Source organism: Gossypium hirsutum, chromosome A03 (genome assembly GCF_007990345.1).
Source record: "Gossypium hirsutum isolate 1008001.06 chromosome A03, Gossypium_hirsutum_v2.1, whole genome shotgun sequence".
Taxonomy (NCBI): Eukaryota; Viridiplantae; Streptophyta; class Magnoliopsida; order Malvales; family Malvaceae; genus Gossypium; species Gossypium hirsutum.
Window position 1 is genome coordinate 112848811 of NC_053426.1, and position 22971 is coordinate 112871781.

The window sequence follows — 22971 nt, forward strand, 5'->3', positions numbered from 1 at the left end:
GAAAATTGATGTTTGGAATGGAACACTTACCATGGAATTTGACGGTGACGTGGTTAGGTTTAGTGTTTATGAGGATATGGGACACTCAAATGATAAGTTACAAATTGTGCCTTGCAGGAATATGGATCTCAATTTTAAGCAAGAGGAATTATCGATGATCCAAAAACCAATACATGAAGATGTGATGAAAGCCTCGAAATTGGAAATCAAACCGTTTCTAGAACATACAAGGATTCCAATAGAGGAAAATGTAAAGATGAACGAAGAAGATCAAATGATAGGAGAATCTGAGAAATGCTTCAAGGATAGTGGAAAAAGGTCGAAACCTTTTTGCAAGAACATCCAAGTGCACAAGATGGGAAAATTAATTCTCAATAAACCCAAAGGATAACATTTAAGGTCGTCGAGCTAACGACGTTAAACAAAAGTGCTTTTTGGGAGGCAACCCAAATTTATTTTCATTTATTTAATTTTGAGTTTTAGTAAGATTTAGGTTGTAAATAAATAAATTTTTATTTAATCTAGTGAATTTGCTATTTTCAGGAACGTAATGGAGATTTTGCAGAAGTCAGATAATGATGGTAGTGTGGGCACGCCGTGCTAAATACTGACAATTATTTCCCAACTCCGACAACATCAGTTGAAGCACATGGGGAGTATTCTTAACCTTTCTCTTTGCTTGTTGTTTGAGTTACTAAACTTTATTGCATATAACACATGCTTGAGGACAAGCATCGTTTAAGTGGGGGGTTGATTGATATGTCAATTTTTGCTGCATGTCTTTCTCTTTTGCATGTGTTCAATCTTACGATGAATTCTTTCGACAATTTATTCAACATTTGAGCCTTAAAACCTCATACTTAGTCGATTTAAGCAATTGGGCAAATTTCGAACTAAATGTTTAAGTATATAGATTGGTCGACATTTAGGTTTTAAAAATAGCAATCCCCACTTGGCACGCCAATGTGTTCACGGAAGACCAATTAGACAATCGATCCTTTCAGAATTCCAACTGTACGTCTAGCCACACTAACTCAAACGACGTCTTTTTTGATTTAGTATTGACTTGACTTTGTGAGTTGACGAAGTCATACTCTTAATCCGGAGAAATAATAAATATCGAAAGTTGGGAGTTAAACAGCTCGGGTTCGTAACTCACTGGTTTTTGACGGGGTTAACACCGGCTTAAAGCTGAAAGGGGTTTAGTGTGGCATGAATTTAATCATGCTTGAAGATTATGGAAATGATAGAAATTATATGAAAAAGGTAGTGGAAATGGATAGGAAAAATATTTGCAAAGAGAATTAGACAAATTTTGTACAAAAGAAGACAAAATAATCTAATGCTCAATTGAATTAAGAAAAAGAAAAATAAGGTGGATAATGGAATTTCAAAATGAAATAGGAATGTAAAGACAATTGATTAATGGATGATTTTCTAAGAACTAAAACCTCCTATTTATATAGATAGGGTTTACTAAAAATAGCTTAAGAAAATTAATATAAAATCTAAAATAATAATAATTAAAAATAAATAAACTTAAAATAGAGTTTCCTATTTTTGGCTTTTTACAAAGTCAAATTTATGACTAGTCCTTGGCTTGCTCCATCTTTTCGCTTTGGCCCATTCCAATAATTTTCTTCTAATTTGGCCCCTTTTCAGCTTGCTGTTGATCAATTGCATCCCTGACAAGAATTAAATCATAAAAACACTTAATTAGCAGGATTCAGTTCATCAATAAACCAAATTAAGCACAAAAAATATGCAATTTGACATGTTTATCAAATCCCCCTACTTAGCTCATGCTTGCCCTCAAGCATGTTGTTCTTTCAAACATTAGAATCAATTCCACAATTTATTAAAAATCGAGCCCCTTTTCCATATCCTCAATCAATGCAAACAACATAGGCAAAAAGAAATAAATGTTCAAAATATACATTTTAATCAACAAGTGTCATAAAATTGAAATATGTCAACTAAACAATTTCGCTAAATTGATATTGAATTCCATAATTTGCACGGCATTATTAATTAACTATGCATCAGAAAATTAATAGACAAGATCAAACCTTTTTACGCGAACTAGGATGACAACCCAAGCACCCTATCCCGGTTACTCAGTTCAAACAGTCTTTATTTATTATGTATTATTTTTTCTCACTTTTTTTATTTTATGGGGTGTTCAGCTAGGTCCTAGCTCAACTCCTGTTTTACTTGCACGTTTAAGAGCTTCTGTCTCTTTTCGTCGTGCTCGGATCGATTTCTCGATCTCTGGGTCGTATTCGAGATCTCCTGATGAAGATCTGGTCATGAAGACGATTTAAACAATTGTAAGTGTTGCCAGTCCCCGGCAACGGCACCAAAACTGATGACTATCGATTCCACCAATATAAACCTACACCTAGTTTGCAAATTAAAGCAGTATAGGGAGTAAGGTCGATCCCACAGAGATTGGAATTACTGAAAATTGTTTGTTTCTTGACTAGATTAGTGTCTGGGCAGTTGTCGTGCCCGCGACGTTTGGGGGGGAAATAAAATATGAAACCTGAAATAAACACAAGAAAACGTAAAAAGTAAAAAGTAAAAGATGAAATAAAAATAAATAACAAAATAATTTCAAGGAAAATCAATAAAACTTAGCTCAGCCTTAAGCACGGGTTTTCCCATCTTTGATCCGTTCCTCGAAATTAGGTGAACTCCTTTTTTTCGATAAGCTAGTTATAGTTACCAAGGACGCCTTGGACACCAACTCTTCCTTGTGTAAATTAGTTATGGAACGTCCTATAACTAACCCTTACCGATCGAACAACCTACGAAACGTTCGTGATTTAGAACTCCGGCAGCTTTGCGTTCTAGAAGAGCCTAGCTCGAACCAATGCCCTCAAACGTTGGGGCATTTAAATCCGGTTACTACTTCCCTTGACAGAACCAAACAGCAATTCCCACTTGGCACGCCAATGTGTTCACGGAAGACCAATTAGACAATCGATCCTTTCAGAATTCCAACTGTACTTCTAGCCACACTAACTCAAACGACGTCTTTTTTGACTTAGTATTGACTTGACTTTGTGAGTTGACGAAGTCATACTCTTAATCCGGAGAAATAATAAATATCAAAATTTGGGAGTTAAACAACTCGGGTTCGTAACTCACGGGTTTTTGACGGGGTTAACACCGGCTTAAAGCTGAAAGGGGTTTAGTGTGGCATGAATTTAATCATGCTTGAAGGTTATGGAAATGATAGAAATTATATGAAAAAGGTAGTGGAAATGGATAGGAAAAATATTTGCAAAGAGAATTAGACAAATTTTGTACAAAAGAAGACAAAATAATCTAATGCTCAATTGAATTAAGAAAAAGAAAAATAAGGTGGATAATGGAATTTCAAAATGAAATAGGAATGTAAAGACAATTGATTAATGGATGATTTTCTAAGAACTAAAACCTCCTATTTATATAGATAGGGTTTACTAAAAATAGCTTAAGAAAATTAATATAAAATATAAAATAATAATAATTAAAAATAAATAAACTTAAAATAGAATTTCCTATTTTTGGCTTTTTACAAAGTCAAATTTATGACTAGTCCTTGGCTTGCTCCATCTTTTCGCTTTGGCCCATTCCAATAATTTTCTTCTAATTTGGCCCCTTTTCAGCTTGCTGTTGATCAATTGCATCCTTGACAAGAATTAAATCATAAAAACACTTAATTAGCAAGATTCAGTTCATCAATAAACCAAATTAAGCACAAAAAATATGCAATTTGACATGTTTATTAAATCCCCCTACTTAGCTCATGCTTGCCCTCAAGCATGTTGTTCTTTCAAACATTAGAATCAATTCCACAATTTATTAAAAATCGAGCCCCTTTTCCATATCCTCAATCAATGCAAACAACATAGGCAAAAAGAAATAAATGTTCAAAATATACATTTTAATCAACAAGTGTCATAAAATTGAAATATGTCAACTAAACAATTTCGCTAAATTGATATTGAATTCCATAATTTGCACGGCATTATTAATTAACTATGCATCAGAAAATTAATAGACAAGATCAAACCTTTTTACGCGAACTAGGATGACAACCCAAGCACCCTATCCCGGTTACTCAGTTCAAACAGTCTTTATTTATTATGTATTATTTTTTCTCACTTTTTTTATTTTATGGGGTGTTCAGCTAGGTCCTAGCTCAACTCCTGTTTTACTTGCACGTTTAAGAGCTTCTGTCTCTTTTCGTCGTGCTCGGATCGATTTCTCGATCTCTGGGTCGTATTCGAGATCTCCTGATGAAGATCTGGTCATGAAGACGATTTAAACAATTGTAAGTGTTGCCAGTCCCCGGCAACGGCACCAAAACTGATGACTGTCGATTCCACCAATATAAACCTACACCTAGTTTGCAAATTAAAGCAGTATAGGGAGTAAGGTCGATCCCACAGAGATTGGAATTACTGAAAATTGTTTGTTTCTTGACTAGATTAGTGTCTGGGCAGTTGTCGTGCCCGCGACGTTTGGGGGGGAAATAAAATATGAAACCTGAAATAAACACAAGAAAACGTAAAAAGTAAAAAGTAAAAGATGAAATAAAAATAAATAACAAAATAATTTCAAGGAAAATCAATAAAACTTAGCTCAGCCTTAAGCACGAGTTTTCCCATCTTTGATCCGTTCCTCGAAATTAGGTGAACTCCTCTTTTTCGATAAGCTAGTTATAGTTACCAAGGACGCCTTGGACACGAACTCTTCCTTGTGTAAATTAGTTATGGAACGTCCTATAACTAACCCTTACCGATCGAACAACCTACGAAACGTTCGTGATTTAGAACTCCGGCAGATTTGCGTTCTAGAAGAGCCTAGCTCGAACCAATGCCCTCAAACGTTGGGGCATTTAAATCCGGTTACTACTTCCCTTGACAGAACCAAACAGCAATTCCCCCTTGGCACGCCAATGTGTTCACGGAAGGCCAATTAGACAATCGATCCTTTCAAAATTCCAACTGTACTTCTAGCCACACTAACTCAAACGACGTCTTTTTTGACTTAGTATTGACTTGACTTTGTGAGTTGACGAAGTCATACTCTTAATCCGGAGAAATAATAAATATCAAAATTTGGGAGTTAAACAGCTCGGGTTCGTAACTCACGGGTTTTTGACGGGGTTAACACCGGCTTAAAGCTGAAAGGGGTTTAGTGTGGCATGAATTTAATCATGCTTGAAGGTTATGGAAATGATAGAAATTATATGAAAAAGGTAGTGGAAATGGATAGGAAAAATATTTGCAAAGAGAATTAGACAAATTTTGTAAAAAAGAAGACAAAATAATCTAATGCTCAATTGAATTAAGAAAAAGAAAAATAAGGTGGATAATGGAATTCCAAAATGAAATAGGAATGTAAAGACAATTGATTAATGGATGATTTCCTAAGAACTAAAACCCCCTATTTATATAGATAGGGTTTACTAAAAATAGCTTAAGAAAATTAATATAAAATCTAAAATAATAATAATTAAAAATAAATAAACTTAAAATAGAATTTCCTATTTTTGGCTTTTTACAAAGTCAAATTTATGACTAGTCCTTGGCTTGCTCCATCTTTTCGCTTTGGCCCATTCCAATAATTTTCTTCTAATTTGGCCCCTTTTCAGCTTGCTTTTGATCAATTGCATCCCTGACAAGAATTAAATCATAAAAACACTTAATTAGCAGGATTCAGTTCATCAATAAACCAAATTAAGCACAAAAAATATGCAATTTGACATGTTTATCAATAAGCTTCTTAGCACTGACCATCTTGCTTTGCTCTAAGGTTAATAGGAAAGAACTTTGAGATGAAAGGAAAAAGAGGGAATATTTAGGTCTTGAAACTCTTCTTGATATAAAGCAATGGAAATTTGATGAATATATAACCAGAAGGTGAGAGACAGTCCCTTTAATAAATAGTACAATACCGGTATTCATTGGAAACAAAGACATGTGAAGGTGACCATGTTTGCTTTTATTGGATGATTAACCCCCAACAAAGTTGATCATATATAGAAGTTCATATATACATCTTTATGTAACTTCCAAGTGGTTTAACAACAGTAGGGTCCAGTAATGAAAGTGGTCAAATGATCCATATGTTCTGGATTGATGAGTTTTTATAATTTTTGAAACAGATTTTGCCCCTAAAAGACTGTTTATCTCTAGGCTGTTATGCTTTTAAATTGTCTTATGTCTAAATCTACTTTGCATTTATTTGTCTGTTAATTGGTTCAAGAGATTATGGGGTCAAATATAGGCTTAAATCTATTTGAGCTGCCTTTACCTGATAACTATTATAACTGGATAGACATAAAAAATATATGGTAAAAAGGCCTCTTCAATTCCTCTCAATTTCGAATTGAGCAAATTGGTTCTTCTAAAAAAATCAAGGCAATTTATTTCCTATCAATTTCAAAGGTTAGAAATTAAGGACAATTAATCATAGAGTTAATGTTTTCCATCAATTCTACTTGACTTTGATTGAAATAATAATAAATTTAGCCCTCATTGTTTATACATTCTATCAATTGGGTCCTAATTTAATAAATTTATCCTGCAACATTTGTGTAAATGTTGAGGTTGAATTTATTGAATTTTCCTGATATTGGCTATGAACTGAGCCTGCATGCTTCCTCACAACGATCTTCTTCTAAGCCAAGTAAATCTCTTTGAAGATTTAGTTGAGCCTTTCACTAATACAGCTCAACGTTTGCAAGCAAACATGGAGAACCACTTCTAGAACATAGAACATCAAATCAATCAACGCACGTTTTTAGTGTAGCAGATTAGAATCTCAAGAAGTTGACCTAGAGGTGATCGCTCTCAAGGAATTAACTGATCAGCATAATAGCGAAGAATCAAAGTCGTTTGCGATAAAACCTCCTTTAAAAAGTTTGGCTGAACCCAAAAAGGATGAGGAGGAAATTCTTGAGACTTTCGACAAAATCAAACAAAAAATAGTAGATGAAGATATGAGGGAAGAGGTTAAGGATGAAATAATAGTTCAAGATGAAAGTTTTTTTGTTGAGACTGTACACATTGATTTTATCTTTGCTACAAATAGCTTTGAGCCTCACGGAAAATCGATAATACTAGAATTTCTTCCACGAATTTTTACTTTTAATACTCGAATTATTTTTAACTCTAAATTGCATCGACTTCTAATTTGTGCCTAATGTTTGATTTTAAGAAGTTAAGGCATTATTCGAATCTTTCGGTGACAATATTTAAGAATGTCTAGCCAAAGAAGTTAAACAAAGTTGCTTACAGAGAGACAACTCCGTGGTTAAATAATATTTATTTATTCATTAAATAATAAGTCAAGCGTGATAAATCTCATAATTCATATATTTTGGACCCTTATTGCTTCACTTTTCATTGTTCTTCAAGTAAAATATCATGTTTTAACTTAATTGGGATGTTTAGGGTCACATGTGCATATATTAACATTTTTATCCTAATTTTATATGATTAAGCATTATTAAATAATTTAGTGTTTCATGACTTTAATTAGGTGCATATGAACTTGGGTTACAAGTTTGAGGACCAATAGAAGTGAAACTAATGAGCAAAAATGAGAAGTTAAAATTTTATATTTGATATTATATCCTATATTTGACCTCAAAGTCATTTTATTCGATTTAGTCATTTTTCTATTTTTCTTCGAAATCGAGTGTACAAAAGAAAAGTTTTTACAATATATCAAGGGAGCAACTTTGGAAATTTGGTGAGACTATTTCAATTTGTTATTTGATTTTTTTTTCTCATTAAATTCTTTTTATCATTGGACTTATTTGTTGAACACAAAGATAAGATATATAGATGCGATTGTGAAATTAATTTTTGAACTTCAATCACCCCTACATGGACTTCTTTGTTTACTTTTTTCATTGGTATATAATGATATTTCCAATTGTCGATTTGAGGTAAGTATTGCTTTAGGTTGCATATGTTAAATATGACTCCTATTTTCAGTCAAATTTGAAAAATAATCTTTCAGTTAAACTCTGTTTACTTGTTTCAATCAAACACTGATTAGTTTAGATTATTTTATTATTATTTGATCTATGAATTTAGCCTATAAATAGGCTCTTTTACAACCTTAGAAAATACACCTATTAGAGATTAGAACTCATAACACATTTAGAGAATTTTGTGTTTACGTTTTGTGGGTTCTTTGTTTTCGGGTTTTTGGGGTTTAGTTTTTATCTCCATCTTTTGTACTCTTCGTTCTTTTGCCATTATAGTAAAATTATCTTTGCCTGTGGTTTTTTATCCTCTTTGGAGTGGTTTTTCCACGTTAAATTTGTGTGTTCAATTTCTCAATTTATTTCGTTATTTTCTTGTCCGTTGCTTAATCGGGTTAAAATCCTAATAAGTGGTATCAGAGCTAGTTCAATTTTCATAGATCAGCCCGTTTAGAGATGGCAACAACAAGGTTTGAAATTGAGAAGTTCGATGGTGAGACAAATTTAAATCTGTGGCAAGTTCGGATGATGGCAATTCTAGTTCAATTAGGCTTGAAAAAGGTTGTTATCAGGAAAAAGCCTGAGAATCTAAATAAAACAGAATGGGAAGAGCTTGATGAAAAGGCTTTATCTGCAATCCAGTTGTGCCTCACGAATACGGTATTGCAGGAGGTATTGATGGAGAAGACATTATCTGCCTTGTGGAAAAGGTTAGAAACTCTTTATGCGACTAAGTCTCTAGCAACCGTTTAGTGTTGAAATAACGTCTATTTACGTTTCGCATGAACGAATGTGAGCTTCTTAGAGATCACATCAGTCAATTCATTACTCTTTTAAATGATTTAAAGAATGTTGAGGTTCATATTGACGATGAAGATCAGGCTATGCTATTATTGTGCTCTTTACCCCCTTCATATAAGTCTTTCAGGGAGACCCTGATTTATGGCAGAGACAAACTCTCGTTCGAAGATGTGAAGGGTCATTTGTTGAGTAGAGACAAACTCGACAATAAGCTTCATTTGGATAGCAAAACAGATAGGCAAGCTTCCGTTTTGGTAGCATCAAAGAAACGAGATAAAATGTGTCGCTATTGTAAAAAGTTAGGTCACGTCAAAGCAGATTGTTATAAACTGCGAAATAAAAAAGCTGCTGAGAGTAACGAGGAAGATGTAGCTGGTGCTAATTTGGCTGATGAAAATGGGGATGATTTCTTGTTAGTGTCAACAAGTGATAACACCAAGCTCACGTCCGAGTGGATCCTAGATTCAGGATGTTCTTTCCACATGTGTCCCAATAGAGAATGGTTCTCCACATACAGTTCGATTGAAGGTGGAGTTGTGCGCTTAGGAAATTGTAACATCCCTACCCGTATTCCGAGCCTAGAATAGGGTACGAGGTATTACCAAACTTAATATGATCAATCATGTAAAAAAAATCAGCCATAAAATTTTTTCTAAATTAAAAACTTTCATACATATGTTTAACGTCCCTTATATGGGCTATGGGGCCCAAAACATACATTCAGGGTAGTTCGGGACCAAACCGTAAACATATGAAACTTTTGCAATACTTAGAAAATTTTCACACTTTGGAGAGTCATACGCTCGTGTTTTCAACCCATGTAACTCTCTATTTATAACTTCATCACCCTTGTCAGTCGTACACTTCATATAAATAACAAGAAACGTGTATGGGCTTGATTCTCATTCAATTTCTCATATATATACACAATTTCACGTTATGTAATCATACAACATATATCAGCCATATCTCTGTAATCTAAATATATTTTCATAGCAACTTATCTTGATTTCATACTATTTCATATTTAAGCTTAAATAACCAAAGTATTTGAAATATCATCTTTATGCAAATAGTACACATGAGGTATATAATTCTATAATTATGAATAAACATATTTATCAAACATTCTCCATATTCATATATCAATGTCTCATGTCTCCATATATCAATAACCGTCATTTTCATGAATTTCGAGTTCAATTTCATAATTATTTGTCTCGTGTTCAATTTATTCCATATCAGAATTTTATTCATTAAAACATTTGAATTATCAATACATATGGACAATACATTCAAGATGAACAATTATATAATCACAAATGAATTCATTTATCAACCAAGTTCTATACTCGTATCTTATCAACTCGTACTTCCTTATATCACATAATTCCATGTAACACTTACCAAAATTTGTCAAATTAGTGAACTTCTTACGAAATTGAGTACTTCGTTTTCTCGATGCCATAGTTCAACTATGGTCTTACACATCTTCACATAATGATGCCATAGCCCAGCTATGGTCTTACACATATTCATATATCGATGCCATAGCCCAGCTATGGTCTTACACGAATCACATATCTCACTGATGCCATATCCTAGATATGGTCTTATACAGTAGCATATATCACATCGATGCCATATCCCATATATGGTCTTATACGGAAACCACTTGTCACTTGTCACTTGTAGCCGAAGCTACCACTATTCACTGATTAGGTAGCTGGAGCTACCATTTTTCACTGATCAGGTAGCCGGAGCTACCACTTTTCACTGATCAGGTAGCCGGAACTACCACTTTTCACTGATCAGGTAGCAGAAGCTACCATTTTTCACTGAACAGGTAGCTGAAGCTATCACTTTTCACTGATCAGGTAGCAGAAGCTACCATTTTTCACTGAACAGGTAGCTGAAGCTATCACTTTTCACTGATCAGGTAGCCGGAACTACCACTTTTCACTAATCAGGTAGCAGAAGCTACCACTTTTCACTGATCAGGTAGCTGAAGCTACCACTTTTCACTTGTCATTTGTCATTGATCAGATAAGTGTAGCCGAAGCTATCACTTATCACTTGTTGCCATGGTCCAACCATGGTCTTTTCCTTCAATTCATCTTGTCACTGAACTGAAATGCTCAATTTGATCATTTATTCAAATTTCATGCTTTTACATTATTCACGATTTTATCATCAATACATATGAAATAACACATCATGAAATTCATAAAATTAACAAATAATCACTAAAATTTAGCCATATAAACTCACAAGTTCAATTTTTGTATTACAACGATAATCATAATTTCATAATAAATATACCAAATAAAACATTATATCATTTTTAATCCAACACTTATCGATTATAATCGGGCATGTGATCAATTTATACACGAGTCATTCATATATTTTTGTATATTTTCCTCCTCCTCCTCTCCATCCACATCCTTAGTATAAACAACACACTTGTAGGTAACATTATCCATAATTTTCACTATCTACTTATGTGAATATTCAAGCTGTCCATCTGTGTCATAGTCACTAAATTTTTTTATCTTTAGCTATAGAACTCCAAATTAAGATCCATAAATTTTCTCAGAAACTAGACTCATATGTCTTCTTACCATAAAAATTTCATAATTTTTGGTTGGTCCAATTAATACAATTTATTCATTGAAGTCTCCTTTGTTCTGCTGTCTGACAGTTTTGACCCTTCTTCACTAAAAATTAATTATCTTCTCGTACAAGATTCGAATGATGTCCTCATTTTTTTCACTAAACATATAAATTTAAGCCTCTAATTATTTTTATCCAATTTTTGATGATTTTCCAAATTCAGAACAGGGGAACCCGAAATCGTTCTGACCTTGTCTCACAAAAGTTATTGTATCTCATGATTTACAATTCCATTGCTTACATAATTTCTTTTATAAGAAACTAGACTCAATAAGATTTAATTTCATATTTTATTCATCCTCTAATTCGATTTCTACAATTTTTGGTGATTTTTCAAAGTTAAACTACTGCTGCTGCCCAAAACAGTTTTAGTGCAAAATGTTAATTTCTATTTTACCCCAAATTTCACAATTCATACAATTCAGTCCTTGCTCAATTAACCCCTCAATTAAGATAATTTTCTCAATTAATATTTTTTATAGACATTATAAGTTATTTCATAACTATTGAAATTCAGAATTTCCACATAAAACTCTAACTTCAAACTCTTTTACAATTAGGTCCCAAACATTAACTTTCTATTCAATTCTTTCAATAAAATCAGAATATAAACAATTTAAAGCTCTAATTCCATGCCAAATCATCATATACTTCCAGCACTCATCCATAACAATCTTCAAAAATTAGATATGGAATCAAAAACTAATGAAATAGTAAGTTCGACCCAATTGTAAAAGTGCAAAAACATAAAAATTTCAAGGAGAAAGCAAAAATTAAACTTACATGAAGCTAGAGTATGAAAACCAGCTTGAATCCTCCTCCATGGCTGTTTTTCAGCTGATGATTACGAAGAGAAATGAAGAGAATTCTAGATATTCCAATTTAGTCCCATTTTTATTTAGCCAATTTTGTCAATTTTCCAATTTTGCCCTTATTTCACCCATTTCCTGATTTTTCTCAGCTATTGACGCCCAAAATATCTCCTTTGGGCTTATTTTCACTTTAGGTCCTTCTTCATTTGACAATTGAGCTATTTAATCTTTTTAGCAACTTTTACACCCTTTTCAATTTAGTCCTTTTATTTAATTAACCACCCAAACGTCAAAATTTTTTGACTAAATTTTATTACTACCTCACCAACACTTCATAAATATTTCTAAAAATATTTATGGCTCGATTTATGAATTCGAGGTCTCGATACCTCATTCTCGACCCAATTTACCTAATTAATTCTTTTAAATCACCAAATTCACTAATTCAAAAATGCTTTTATATTCACATTTGACTCATTGGTATTAATTTATTAAATTTTTAACTCACCCGTTGGATTTAGTGATCTCAGATCTCTATTCCCGATATCACTGAAAATTAGGTTGTTACAGAAACGATTCATCTAGTAAGGTAATTGGTATTGATACTGTTAAAATTAAGATGCACGATGGGACGATTAGGACACTCTCAGATGTCAGGTATGTACTTGATTTACGAAAGAATCTCATCTCCTTAAGTATTTTAGACTTGAAAGGATGCAAAATCAACATCGAGTCGATCGGTATTAAAGTATCTCGTGGAGCTTTCGTTTTGTTAAAAGGTAAAAGAACCGGCAGTCTTTATATTCTGGAAGGTTATACAGTGATCGGTGAAATCAGACGTCCCTCGTCCGTTACGGAGTTGAAGTCAACTTGTTTGGAGCGGAGGAAACTTGGTCATAGGAGGGAAAAAGGTATGACTGTTTCGTTGAAGAGAGGTTCTCTTTTGGATGCAGGTTTTGAAAAGTTAGGGCACTGTGTTCGTGAAAATCAGACCCGGGTTAGTTTTGATTTGGAAGTGTACAAGTTGAAAGCTAGAAGTCTTCCAATTTCTAAGCACAAATTCGACTCAGTTAATTCCCTGCATAGTTCAAGATAGGCTCGTGGCGGGCTTTGGCAAATATGGCGTTGTGGAAATATGAGTCAAGGTGGAGATTTGTTAAATATGTCTCCTTTTTTCAGTCAAATTTGAAAAATAGTCTTTCAGTTAAACTCTGTTTACTTGTTTCAATTAAACACTGATTAGTTTAGATTATTTTATTATTATTTGATCTATGAATTTAGCCTATAAATAGGCTCTTTTACAACCTTAGAAAATACACCCATTAGAGATTAGAACTCATAACACATTTAGAGAATTTTGTGTTTATGTTTTGTGGGTTCTTTGTTTTCGGGTTTTTGGGGTTAAGTTTTTTGTACTCCATCTTTTGTACTCTTCGTTCTTTTGCCATTATAGTAAAATTATCTTTGCCTGTGGTTTTTTATCCTCTTTGGAGGGTTTTTCCACGTTAAATTTGTGAGTTCAATTTCTCAATTTATTTCACTATTTTCTTGTTTGTTGCTTAATCGGGTTAAAATCCTAACAGCATATTTATTTATATTAATTTCGTGCTTGAGGACAAGCATGTTCAAGTGTGGGAGAATTTAATAAATGCGTAATTTTCTATTTATTTGTAATATTTTTCGCTTTGAATTATGTTATTTATGTTCTAAATTATATTATTTATACCAGTAGTTTCACTTCACTATTAGCATATAGAGTTTGAATAAGGGGACAATCATTTTCTGTAATGCCAAGTGTTCTAGTTATCTTATATGAAATAAATGTTGATCCACGTAATATAAGAAAGTGATGACCAACTAAGTTGTTGATGTATTATAGTATATATATATTATAAAATGGGATCAATTGCAGAGCCAGGGATAGGTAGGGGCCTTGCCTCACCTCATCAAAAAATTGTAACATTTTTTTATAGTTAATATATTAATAAAATTACATTTTAACCCCTCAAATATTTATAATTTACTTTAAATCTTTAAAAAATAATTTTTGGCATTACCTTTATTGGAAATGTTTACTTTGTTAGACAACAATATATATTGAACTTATAAGGTTCTATCTAATACCCATCTATTTTTATACACTATAGAATTTAAGAGAAATTCACGTGTCATGTTTTTTGTCCTCTTGTGTTTTTGGTGAACTATGATAATTGATGTTTCATTTCTATAAACAAACTTGATTTAAGGAAAAAATTTTGGTTTTGACCAAACAAATGCATGTTATAAAAGCCCATTCTCATAAAGTTTGTTGTATTTTCTATACATAAAAAAATGTTATTAATAAACTTGATATTGATGGAATTAATGAGCACTTGTTACTTTTATAAATCGCAAGATGTGTCTCTATTTGATTTTTATACATAATCAAATAACACTACAGAAGTTCTTTTTCTTGTTTAAGTTTCTTCTATAGATAATTTCTCTTATTTAATTTATTGGACTATGTTGCCTTCAATATCTTAACGTAGTGGTGAAAGGAATACCAGTTGAAGGCAACCAATCCTCTTTACTCAAAAGGAATGACTGGATAGTGAATTTCATGGCAGACGCTCTATCAATCTTATGGTAACCCTTCCATTAACCCTTGCATTAAGGTTAGCTCCAGGGCCACGGTTGTTATACTCAGCATAGTAAAGAGTTTCTTCAAAATTGACTTTGTCAGGTCCTTCAAATTGCACCCATCCTTCAGGCTTAATGAAGTCTCCCAATGTAGACTCCATGATAACAGTTGTAGAGAATTTTTTCCATGGCCTGCCCAGATATGTTGCAAATTTGAACCTCTCATTGAATAGTTTTTGCTCAGGGACAATCTTGCAGTTTTGGATCACAGTACCAGTATTCTCATCAATGAAGTCTTTGCCTTGTGCAGTTATTGTGTTGAATTGATTATCCATTGGCCTCTTCACAATGAGCAATGAGTTTTGGATAAAGGTGGGAGAGTCACCGAATATGAAGTCAATGGTTCCAGAGATGACGCAATTGCGAAAAAACTGGCGATTTGCTTGATTATACAAGGTGTCTTGGTAGGCATCCATCCTACAATTGAAGAAGACTGACTTATCTGATTGAACATGAAGAGCCACTGCCTGGTGCTTTTTAGGACCAGCAGTGTTTTGGAATCCCATGGATTTGGCTATGAATCCATTTCCAATAGCAGCTGCACCATTAATATTATGAAATTATATTAGTATAAAATAATTATTACAAATGAGAATTATGATTAATTAATTTGCTTAAGTTGTCTTTTGCAATGTTATAAGATTATATTTGGTTACTTTGTAATTATATGTTACTTATTTGGTTGTCCTACAAGACCTCTTTTCTATCAATCAAATAATTATCTTAATTGAGTTAGAAAAGAATGATCTAAGTCTTAAAAACTTACAGAAAGTGGCTGTTTGCCAAGTCGTAATTCCACCACCGTTTTTGACACCTTTGCTACCTGTGACAATAGTTTTTCTAGGGCCATCACCATACATAACTATATTGGTGTATTGTTTTCCTACAGTGATATACTCCTTATAGATTCCAGCCTTGATATAAATCACATGTCGGACATTGGAGTTCTTGGGAGCGACAGCTAGAGCTGCAGCAATAGTCTTGAATTGGCCACTACCATCCTTGGCCACTACAACATTCGGTTTCAAGTTGTTATTATCAATCTTAGCCAAAAGATGACGGTCTTTAGCTGAGAACCATGGGGGATAACCATTTTTCTCGACAAAAAAAAGTTTACGGGTATTAGGAATATTGAATTGGATGCCAAATTTGGGAAGAATGTAGACCAATTTTGTTACAATTGTCAATGCATTGCATGTGAGTTCACTAGCATCAACAATACCTTTTTGTAAAGTTCCTTTCATGTCATCATCATGTTCAAAACCATCCAAGCATGATTGTTGGTATGATATAACAGCACTCAACCAGGTTCTGAGATCGTTTATACGGTCATTAATATTGCGTAGTTCATTACTAGTGACGCTAGAGTATGATGCTTGAAGTGAATCTATGGCATAGTTCATCATATCCTTACAATCATCTAAGGCCATCTTTGTATAAGGCTATTATTCTTGACTTGAACAATCAAGGAGTCAGAATAGTTGATAAACTTCTTGACTGCTTCCTCAGCACCTAAGATAGCTTTGGCAATAAACTCTGTAGGATCAGTGCTATTAACTGACATAAGGGTCTTCTGGCATGATTTTTGGTAATAAGTAGATGAACAAAAGATAGAAACTTTCTTCATTGTTGGTGACAATTTGTCCTCATCATTGCTAGTCTGTTGAAATGTAATAGTAATGCCAATAATTCAACATGGACAACATCTAAAAATTTAAAATTTCTAAAATTTCAACATAGGTTGAGTAGTATTTAATAATAAGATTTCAAAAATATAAAAATTATAAGAAAATGAATTAAATTGACTTACTAATTGAACTTTAAACCTTAAAACCCTAAATTTTCTCCTTCTTTCTTTCTCTTTTTCTTTCTTTTCCCCCTTGTTTCGTTCTATTCTCTGTTCTTTTCTATTCTTTTTCTTTTCCTTTATTTAAGGTTTATTAATGTTACACGTGTCATTATCAATACCAAACACTTGTTAATTTAAGGTTTAATTCTTATTTAGTCCATTCACTTTTTCTCTAGTCTATAATTAAACTTTCACCCTATATGCAATCTAGTCCTTATACCTAATTACACTAAATTTTAGCAAATTCAACTAATCAAAACCTAATTAACTACATAACTAACTTCGTAAATATTTTTTTTACGAAAATGGAGACCCGAAAGTACACGTTTTGATACCCATGACTATCGTGTCATTACAGTTTACCCTTTAAAAAAAGAGAGACCTGAATAATATTCACATACCGGTACCAACATGTTTCAATGTACCGTTTCAAGTTTATCGATGCTTTTAAATATTTTTCATATATATATTTATAATCTATTTTTTTAGTTTTTTTAATCAATTATATATTATTTTTATAAAAAATATATTATATATATTATATATACATGTAAATATATCTCAATTACATCCATATAAATTTATTTATTTTTATATATAAGTTATAAAACTATTAATTAGGTTCAATAATTTAATTTAATAACATTTAATTTTAAATATAATTATACAAAAATGAAAATGGTTAAGATAAAAAAGAATTTAAAAATTAGTTTAAACTATCAAAATTCTGTACCATATTAATATATTTGTACGCATGGTTACAAGCCAGTATTGACCAGAACGGGCCGACACACACCGAAATGGTTGAAATGTACTAGAATTTTGACCAAAATGGAACATACATTACTTGGTACCAACTTAGGATTGGTACGATACGTACCGGCCAATACGACCAATATCGGTACGGTACCGACTATCATGATTCACATTATAGTAGAATATAAACAGGTCAAATTCTATTATTAGTCCTTAAACTATGTATAAGTTATAGATTTAGTTTAGATACTCTAATTTGGTCAATTTTAATCCCTGGATTTTTCAAAATTTGGAATTTTAGTATTTATCCAAATAGTAACACCTAGATTTGATATGTCAAGTTTTGCTATAAGTCTCGTACTATACATAAATTGTGAATTTAGTTTTTGCTATCCAATTTGATCAATTTTAGCCTCTATAATTTTTTTCAAAATTTGAAATCCCAATCTAATAGCTATTAAATTCATTAACTAAAATATCTGATTTTTTTTATGACTATTTTATGAAAATAGCAAGTTGATATGGGATTACACATATGATAATAAGTTTGTCAAAAATATCATAATTTAACTTTATGGATTCAATGACTGTCATATAAGTTCAAATTGAAATTTCAAAATTCAAAAAGTATATATAAAAAAAATGTCCAAAATAAAATACGGAGACTAGATTCTTCGATTACACATGACAAGAATAGCACATAAACTAATAGTAAAATTTAAGAGCAAATTTGAAGGGTAGGCAGGGGCCTTGGCCCCCTTCAAATGAGAAATTGCTATTTAAGTCCCTTATAAGATGATTAAAATAAAAATTAATTTATGATAAAATTTCACTTTGGCCTCCCAAAATGAAAAAAAAAACATGTTTAATCCCTTCAAAAATGATGAAATAATAAATGAATACATTATAAAACAATGTTTTGATCTCTCAAATTTTTATTATTCAGTTCTGCCCCTTAAAAAATTTTGAATTCGCCCTTGGTAAAATTCAATGTTTAATAACCAAATCGGTGGTCGAATTAGTCAAACCATTAATTCCCAATTCAACCGTTGATCTAATAATAATTAAATAAATAATTAAAAATTCATAAAAAATTTAAAAAATATTTTTTATGAAAGTCGATATCGATTTTTTTTGTCTTGGTTTCCATTTTCTATTGTAATAGTTTGCTTAGATACTAATTGAACAATTTTATTTAAACTAATATTAAACACATCATACTCGACCCGACCGCCTGGTCCGAGCTACAAGATGTCACATTCGTTGCCGAAACAACTACAATAAACTATATTCCAATTCATTACATGCATCAAACATAATAAATAATCATTTCTGGGTCAAATACGAGTTTACGAAAGCTCAATACCATCCCAACGTTGAATAAGGGCTAAACTACAAAATTTCAAAACTTCTCAGGTGGATCTCGACTTCCAAGGCTTGGTGTTGCGAGTATAGAGACAATAGTCAAGCTTCCAGCCCGAGTACCAATTTGTAAAGTTTTCAAAATAAAATAGAGTTGACATCGTGATGTGATAACCTGATGCCACAACATTCAGGGTGTGAAGTCGTAACTTCATAGGCAAACCACTAAGTCTCTGTTTTCCGTCGATATCAACTTAGCATGGAACAACAATGTTTGGCCTTAAGGCTTCAATCACCCATTCAACATCAATAAACATGATCAATATACAACTGTCAAACCATTCATTTCTATGCATAGTTAAAACCATTTTCATATATTCACAATCCATTTACAAAAATTGACCATTTGTAGCCTTAAACAAGGTATTTCTAGGTACATGCCACTTAATAAAAATGGAAAGAGTTATATAAACTTAGTTGAGTTGAAAATGATAGTTCGAATGTTGACTTTACTTCCCAGGGCTTCAAATATTACCTATACCTACGCACGAAACAAATAACTTGTACACTAAGCGATAAAGCTCAGTGGTACTTTCATTATTGAAGATAACATAGCATAAGTCACATGGCCATGTGTCCAACCCGTGTGGCTCTTGAAATCTGCTCTTTTTGTCATTCGCTCGTTTTTCACTCCTTTTGCTCCCAAATACTCACCTAAGTATACAAACATGAATTCAAAGGATTAAGAGCATAAAATTCACCAATTTGCATAAATAATCATCCAAAAACATATTAAGAACAAGATTAAAATATGTTACTTTCATCACTTATCAATAAGTTAACAATAGCAATTTAATATGATGGACATAATCCAAATGTCTACCAATACATATTCCCAATTGTAACACAATTACATGACCATTTCCACATGAAAGGATAAATGTATCAAGTGTCAAACCAATTCAACTTTCAACGCATTAGAATGATCCACCCAATTACATATACCAAAACTTATCTTAAATCTTTTTAGCTATCAATACCAATTCATAATTCAAACATTTATAACCTTAACATTTTGACATTCATTCCCATAGTCATGTTTCATCAATAGACCATTTACCATAACATTTGAAACCCTTTTTGGAGTCTATTGACTAATTCACATACATTTCGGCCCCTAAGGCTTGTTGTCAACTATTATGCATAATACATTACATGTTTTTTCTCAATTCATAGTCCATATACATAAATGAAAACAATTCCATAGTATTACCAATTTCATTTTCGGTATCACATATCAATTTACAATTTATAACCCCATTAACTTGACTCTAACTTGGACTCAGATGGATACACAAATCGTCTAACCAACACATCAGCTAGCACCGAAGTGCATCATCGGAATAGTGGTTTCGTAACCACAAATCCGAGATAGAAATAATTATTTTATAATTATTTTGATGATTATGATATGATTGCATGATTGTGTGAAAATTTCGTGATGAAATTCTATGCCTAAAGTGCTTAAATTGAAAGTAGGGACTAAATCGAATAAGTTGCAAAATTTGCATTCTAGAAATTTTTAGTATGAAATTGCTTTGAAATATTTATTAGGAGGTCTTAAATAGAAATTTTACCAATTTTAAGTTCATGGACAAATTTAGGACATGGAAGGAATTTTTGGAAAGTTTAGTAGTAAGGGTATTTTGGTCATTTTGATATTAAATGAAATAAAATGGGAAAAATAACACAAAATAGTCATCTTCCCCATTTAGTTGCTGCCGAAACTTCACTCTCACCATAGCTAGGGTTTCTTCAACTTTCAAGCTCCATAGTAAGTGATTCTAAGCCCCGTTTTTAATGATTTTTACGTTTTTGAAATCCGGTAGCTCGATTAAGCTTATGCTAACAATAATTCAACCTAGGGTTCATATTTGGAAAAATACCCATAGGTGAAATTTGTGTATTTTGATGTTTTATGATAGAATATGGGGTTTTAAATTATGTTAGACAACTTGTGCTACTCGGTTTTGAGCGAAAACGAGTAAAAATGGCTTAATCGATAAAAATACCTAATAGTCATAAGTACATGTTAGAGTGAGAATTTGATGTTACCATAGAAGAGAAAAGTGATCAGCATGTTGTAAAACATAAGAATAAGGAATAAAGTTTAATCCCGAGCTTAGGGGCAAAAATGTAAATATGCAAAAGTTTAGGGGCAAAATTGTAATTTTTCCAAAATTTGAGTTAAGGATTAATTTGATAATTTGAGTATTAAATGAGCTAAATGTGTTATTTTAGATCAAGAAAGACGTGGAATCGACCTCAATCGAGGAAAAGAAAAGATTGTGGACTAAATTGCAAAATCCTTGTATTTTGGTACCAAGGTAAGTTCATGTGTAAATAATGTAGCATAATTGTTATTTTTAAGTTATTGATATTAATTATGTGTTATGCTGAATTTCATTATGAAATGTATGCTTTGTGGTTAACTTCAAATAATATGTAAATTATGTGAGTTACGTGTTAAATATAATTGTTACCGAGTATTGATTTCGGCATTCTACGGAAGACGGCAAGGATAAGTGTTCGAGAAAAATCCCGTTTGAACCTTAGGAATAGATTAGGATACAAGTGACATGTCACTAGGATGGTTGAGCATCCGAACTCGTTGAGTTGAGTCCGAGTTCACTTATGGATGCGAATGTCCGAACTCGTTGAGTTGAGTCCGAGTTTGTGAAATGTAACTAGGCATCCGAGCTCGTTGAGTTGAGTCCGAGTTCACTTATGGATGCGAACGCCCGAGCTCGTTGAGTTGAGTCCGAGTTCGCTTATGGGCGGGTTACATGATTGCTTGATTGTATATATGGCACTTATGTGCAAGTTATCCATGTATCCGAATTATATTCCGATGTGTTCAACGGGTAAAGTTCTACTCAAATGGAGGAATATTCGAGATGTAAAGAGACATATTGGTAAGTGATATGAAATGGATATTTTGGACAGGTATGTATTTAACCCTCGGGTTGAGTATTGATACAACCACGATAAGGTAATAAGATGATGAAGAATGATTAAAAATGTGATATGTGTTTTAGTGATGTATGCTAATGTTGATTGGTATAACTGTTTGTTATGTTACTTATTATTTGCATATGAACTTACTAAGCATTTATGCTTACTCCCTCCTTCTTACTCATTGTAGTTTTGGACAAGCCAGCTCAGGAGTCGGGATAGGTCGAAGGCTCAGTCACACTATTCGGAAGACTTTTGGTAAATGGCTTATAAATTTAAGTATGGCATGTATAGCAATATACCTATTTTGTGTAAATGATCTTAGGGTATGGTTGTGAAATTGTTGAGGAAATGCTTGATAATGATAAATTATGAAAATGGTTAGTTTAGATTATGTTTGATGTTAAGGAAAACTATTAAGATACTTAGTGCATAAAAACTCATAAAAAGGATGAAATTTACCATAAACAGAATACCGTAGCAACACTAACGCGAGTTTGAAAATTTACTAAAAATCATAGAAATTGAATTTGGTGATGAACTACATATCAAATTGAAGCTTATTATGTCTAGTTTCACATGAAACAAATGAAACAAGTAAAGGAATTATAGGTTAGAAGATATTTGAATTTTAGTAAAATAGAGTCATAGCAGTTTCTGAATCCCCTGTTCCTACTTTAGAAATTTACCATAAATTGTAAAGATATAATTAGGTGGTTTATTTTATATCCTAAGAATCCTTATTGATTCTAGTTTTAGTAGAAACAAATCTCATAGTCATATGAATTTTTTACAGAGATAAATGTGGTTCGTAGTAAACAGAGGTTAGACCAGTCGAGTCCTGAAATAGGGGTAACTTTAACTAATAAACTGTACTAATTGGCCCAACCAAAAATTCTATAAAAAAATTATTAGATAGATATATGAGTCTAGATTCAGGGAAAATTGACAGATCTTAATTTCGAGTTTCGTAACTCGAGATATAATTTTTCTTGTGACTGTGACGCAAGTAGCTTAAAAGCTGT

The 22971-nt window shown here is 32.4% G+C and overlaps 1 pseudogene; it reads right to left on the minus strand.

The window, feature by feature from the left end:
• Positions 1-14796: 14796 nt before the first annotated feature.
• LOC107927870 (pectinesterase-like) lies at positions 14797-16591 on the minus strand (annotated as a pseudogene).
• Positions 16592-22971: the final 6380 nt, after the last annotated feature.